The sequence below is a fragment of the Malaclemys terrapin genome, chromosome 1 (assembly GCF_027887155.1).
Source record: "Malaclemys terrapin pileata isolate rMalTer1 chromosome 1, rMalTer1.hap1, whole genome shotgun sequence".
In the NCBI taxonomy this organism is placed as follows: domain Eukaryota; kingdom Metazoa; phylum Chordata; order Testudines; family Emydidae; genus Malaclemys; species Malaclemys terrapin.
Window position 1 is genome coordinate 5,561,369 of NC_071505.1, and position 5,277 is coordinate 5,566,645.

The following is a 5,277-nucleotide window of genomic DNA, read 5'->3' on the forward strand; positions in this document are numbered from 1 at the left end:
ACATGCAATTTACTTTTCACCACCGATGCTGTTTGTTGACTTCTCACCTGCACTCTGCTTGGACAATGAAAACAGACTGGTCAGTTGCACTTGCTGTATTGTTCTTTATTTTAACAGCACCCAAGGGCCCCAGTTAGGACGAGCCCTGCATTGTGCTTTGTACAAATATAGAGTAAAAGAAAGTTTCAATTTATTTAAAAAAAAAACACCTTTGTTTTTCAGGGAGTAAAAATCAGCGTCTGAAATCATGTCTGTTCATAATTAATTGCATTGTCGGTATTGCCATAGCACGTACAGGCCCCAATCAGGGATCAGGGCCCTGTTGTGCAAGGCGCTGTACAAACACAGAGCAAAAAGGCAGTCTCTGATATGCTTACAAGCCAGTGTGATTTAGAATCTCCTCTTTCTCCACCCCCCCCGCACTTTTTTAGACAAAAAAATCTAGCTACATCTTGAACTAAAGCTACTTGTCAGTGCCCCTACGAAATTCACGCACACCTTCAGTGTTTCTACTCATGACACTGCACTCATCAGTCCTGCTATATGTATCAGACATGGTTTATCAGTCTGCTAAGGCTCAAACAGAGGGCCCGATCCTGCAGCCCTTGCTCAGGTCAGCAGTGCCTGCAGAGTTGAGCCTATACATTGTATGTACCGTAACAGTGTAAATTGTCACCTACTCCCCAATGTAAAAATGCTCCTTCTGGCTGAACACACTTGAAGCCCTGGCACCGACATACCTGACTGCACTTTCGCTCTGCACTTCTTTCACCAGGGCATGGAACTGAAGAGTGACCAACTCAGCACGGATAAAGCAGAAATATCTTTTCACACAATGCCTGGTGAGCCGGTGGAACTCACCACCACAAGATGTCGTGGAGGCCAAGAACTAGGCAGGATTAAAAAAATGGATTGGGCATTTATATGAATGACAAGAATATCCAGATGTATAACGGTAAATATTAAAAAAAACAGGAGTTTTGGAAGGGTTATAAACCCACCTATTTCGGGTTTAAAGCAACCTCTAGAGATTAGGAAAGCATTTACCTATTGCAGGATTTCTTGTACCATCCGCTAAAGCATCTGGTAACGCCGTTGTAGATACGAGGCCGGACTGGATGGAGCAACTTCTCTGAGGCTCTCACTGGGCCTTGCAAAGCTTTTTATAACCCTCACTGCCCCCATTAGGAAGGGCAGTGTTATTGCACCCATTTCACAAAGGGGAAAACTGAGAGTCAGATGCTGCCCACCTTTTTCAGGCAAAATCCCCATTGACTCCCGCTGAGTTTTGCCTGAGTAACTGGGAGACAATATTTCCATAACATTAGAAAGTGCAAAAAGAACAGGAGTACTTGTGGCACCTTAGAGACTAACACATTTATTTGAGCATAAGCTTTCGTGGACTACAGCCCAATTCATCAGAATGGAACATATAGTAAGGAGATATATATACACATACAGAGAACATGAAAAGGTGGGAGTTGCCCAACCAACTCTAAGAGGCTAATTAATTAAGATGAACTGTTGTCAGCAGGAGAAAAAAAACTTTTGGAGTGATAATCAAGATGGCCCATTTAAGACAGTGTGACAAGAAGCTGTGAGGATACTGCACATGGGGAAATAGATTCAGTGTGTGTAATGGCTCAGCTTACGCTCAAACAAATGTGTGAGTCTCTAAGGTGCCACAAGTACTCCTGTTCTTTTTGCGGATACAGACTAACACGGCCGCTACTCCGAAACCTGTCATTAGAAGTGCACGTCTCTTAGCATGTATACCTCATGCAAGGGCGGCACTGATATTTGGAAGGAGGAGGTTAAGACAGAGGAGAACGGGGTTCACTACAGTTTGTAAAAACCCCAACATGCCTGGATAAAGCAGAGCAAGTGGGATTGAAATAGTCACGTGGTTTGGTTTGGTTTCAAAAATTTGGCACTGGTGCGACTGCTGCTGAAATACAGCGCCCAGTTCTGGGGCCTGCAATTCAAGAAGGCTGTTGATAAATTGGAGAGGGTTCAGAGAAGAACCAGGAGAATGACTAACTGATCAGAGAACACGCCTTATAGCAATAGACCCAAGGAGCTCAATCTAACAAAAAGAAGATAAAGGGGTGACGTGATCACAGTCTATAAGTATCTACATGGGGAAGAAATATTGAATAATGGGCTCTTCTGTCTAGCAGAGAAAAGTCTAACACAATCCAATGGCTGGAAGTTGAAGCTAGACAAATTCAGACTGGAAATAAGGTGTACATTTTTAACAGCGAGGCCTGATCTACACTGTGTGCGGGGAATCGATTTAAGTTAAGCTACGTGAATAACGTAGTTGAAGTCGACATACTTAGATCTACTTACCGCAGTGTCTTCACTGTGGTAAGTCGACGGCTGACGCTCTCCTGTCGACTGCGCCTACGCCTCTCGCCCTGGTGGAGTACCGGAGCGGGAGAGCGCTTGGTGGTCGATTTATCACGTCTAGACTAGACGCAATAAATCAACTCCCGCTGGATTGATCGCTGCCAGTCGATCCAGCAGGTAATGTTGACAGGCCCTGAGTAATTAACCATTGGGAAAAATTTACCAGGATTGTGGTGGATTCTCCATCACTGACCATTTTTAAATCAAGACGGGATGTTTTTCTAAAAGTTGTGCTCTAGGGATTATTGTGGGGCAGTGATCTGGCCTGTGTTATACAGGGGGTCAGACTAGAAGATTGCAAAGATCCCGTCTGGCCTTGGAATCTATTAATCTATGAAAAGGCAAAAAGGAAAACGTGCCGAATGCCCAGCTACGTGGAGAAAATGCAGCACGAAAATCCTTTGCAACAAGCCAACCTTTTTACACGGCTTTTGGGTCTCTGTGGAATCCTCTTACCAATTCCTGCTTCACCGGAAGAGGTCCCCAGATGTGACATTCCAGATGCTAGATGTGTCACTAGGGGAATACTGCAAGCTGTTGGTTTAGTTTTCAAAAGACCCCAGTTCAGGACAACACTTACGCAATAAGCATTGATGTCAATGGGACTGAAGCACGTGCTTAGGTGCTGTTTTAAAGTTTGGCCTGGGACTGAAGAGAACTGGATTCAAGTCTTCTTCTGTGCCCTGGGCAAATCACTTACCCTCCCTGGCTCAGATCCACAAGGGTATTTAGGCTCCTAAATTCAACTGATCTCAATGGAAACTTTGTGGATCTGGGCCTCTGTGGTTGCATTTTCTGTGTGTTGTATGAAGATGTATTTCCTGTTGTTTGTTTTAAACCTGCTGCCTATTCATTTCATTGGGTGATGCCTGGTCCCTGTGTTATGTGAAGGGGTGAATAACACTTCCCTATTCAACCTGTCATGATTTTATAGACCTCTATCATATCCCCCCTCAGTTGTCTCTTCTAAACTGAACAGATCCAGTCTTTCTAAACTCTCCGCATAGGGAAACCGTTCCATACCCCTAATCATTTTTGTTGCCCTTCTCTGTACTTTTTCCAATTCTAATCTATCTTTTTTGAGACGGGGTGACCAGAATTACATGCAGTATTCAAGCTGTGGGCTAATTTAGACCCCATCATCTTGTATTTATAGTTGGGCTTATGTTTTCTAATGTGCCGTACTTTGCACTTATCAGCATTGAATTTCATGTGTCATTTTGTTGCCCAGTCACCCAGTTTAGTGAGATCCCTCTGTAACTTTTTTTTTTTTGTGACCAGCTTTGGACTTCACTATCTTGAGTAATTTTGCAAGTCTGCAAACTTTGCCACCTCCCTGTTTACCCCTTTTTCCAGATAATTTCTGAATATGTTGACAGCACTGCAGGGCCGGATTAACCTTTTGTGGGCCCGGCGCCAAACATATTTGAATAATAATTGAATCATTTCAAGTAATTAATTTCAAGGGATTCATTATGCTGAGGAAATGGCTGGAGACAGGTGGGGGCCGGGAGTTCTCCATTTTCTCTTTCGCTTTGCAGTTCACCTCTAACAGAGGCCTGGCCTGAACTGCAACCATGCAGCTGGAAGGGAATTGGGGATCAGTTTCAGAACCCTTGGTATAGCAGGGTTTTGAAGAGTCTTTTAATAGAACCCCTCCTCAAGCCCTAACTACGCAGAACCTAACAGGCTGATAAAGCCCCCCAAGCCCCGAGGATCCAAAATCAACACCCACAACTTTAAGATCTATTTAATTCAGCAAACAGCAATGCAGCCACATGCTGCCAAGTCCAGGGATGAGAGTCCCTTTCCACATCCATTGCAAGCCAGCTGTATAGGCAACTTGTACTGTTTCCAGCCTGCCTGGGAGAGCTTTCAGGAGAGCTATTTATAGGGCTGCAAACAGGCTTGTCAGCAGGGGCTAATCTCTAGAGAATCAGGGCAACATTTTTAAAGGGGCCTCACCCTGACCTGGGCATCTTGGTTTGCACAATTAACCGCAAATACAAGGGCTCTAGTCTATAAACTGTCTGATTTGTGCGAGCAAAGAAGCATTTGCAGCTCTCCATGTCGCTAACTGTGACTGCAACTGACTCAAAGCACAGAGCTGAGACTTGTAGGGTGACCAGATGTCCCGATTTTATAGGGACAGTCCCGATTTTTGGGGTCTTTTTCTTATATAGGCTCCAATTACCCCCCACCCCCTGTCCTGATTTTTCACACTTGCTGTCTGGTCACCCTAGCTGAGAGTGCCAAATTAAAACCTCCAAACCTGCCCCCTCTTTCTCATACAGAATCGGGCCCAGAACTATGCAGCGACAGGGCTGGTGCAAGGAAGTTTCGCACCCTAGGCGAAACTTCCACCTTGCGCTGCCCCCCCCCCCGCCCTGCGGCAGCTCCCCGCCACCCCCTCCGCCGTGAGGCGCCCCCCCCCCCCGCGGCAGCTCCCCCGCCGGAGCCATGTGACAGCTCCCCACCCCAGCTCACCTCTGCTCCGCCTCCTCCCCGAGAACACCGCCCCCGCTCTAATTCTCCTCCCCTCCCAGGCTTGCGGCGCCAAACAGCTGATTGGCGCTGCAAGCCTGGGAGGTGGGAAAAGTGGAGTGGCGCCCGCGCGCTCGGGGAGGGGGCGTAGGAATGATGTAAAAAAAAATTTGGGGGCACCGCTTTTTGGCGCCCCCAAATCTTGGCGCCCTAGGCAACCGTCTCGTTTGCCTAAATGGTAGCACTGACCCTGTGCAGCGAGCAGTAGAAAATGATTGTGTGTATTACCACGGCACTTTTCAAGCCTCCAGCCAAGGGCCAACCTTGCTGCCGGAATACGGGGTCAGGCAGGACTGTACTCAGGGCATCTAGCCCAAGCTG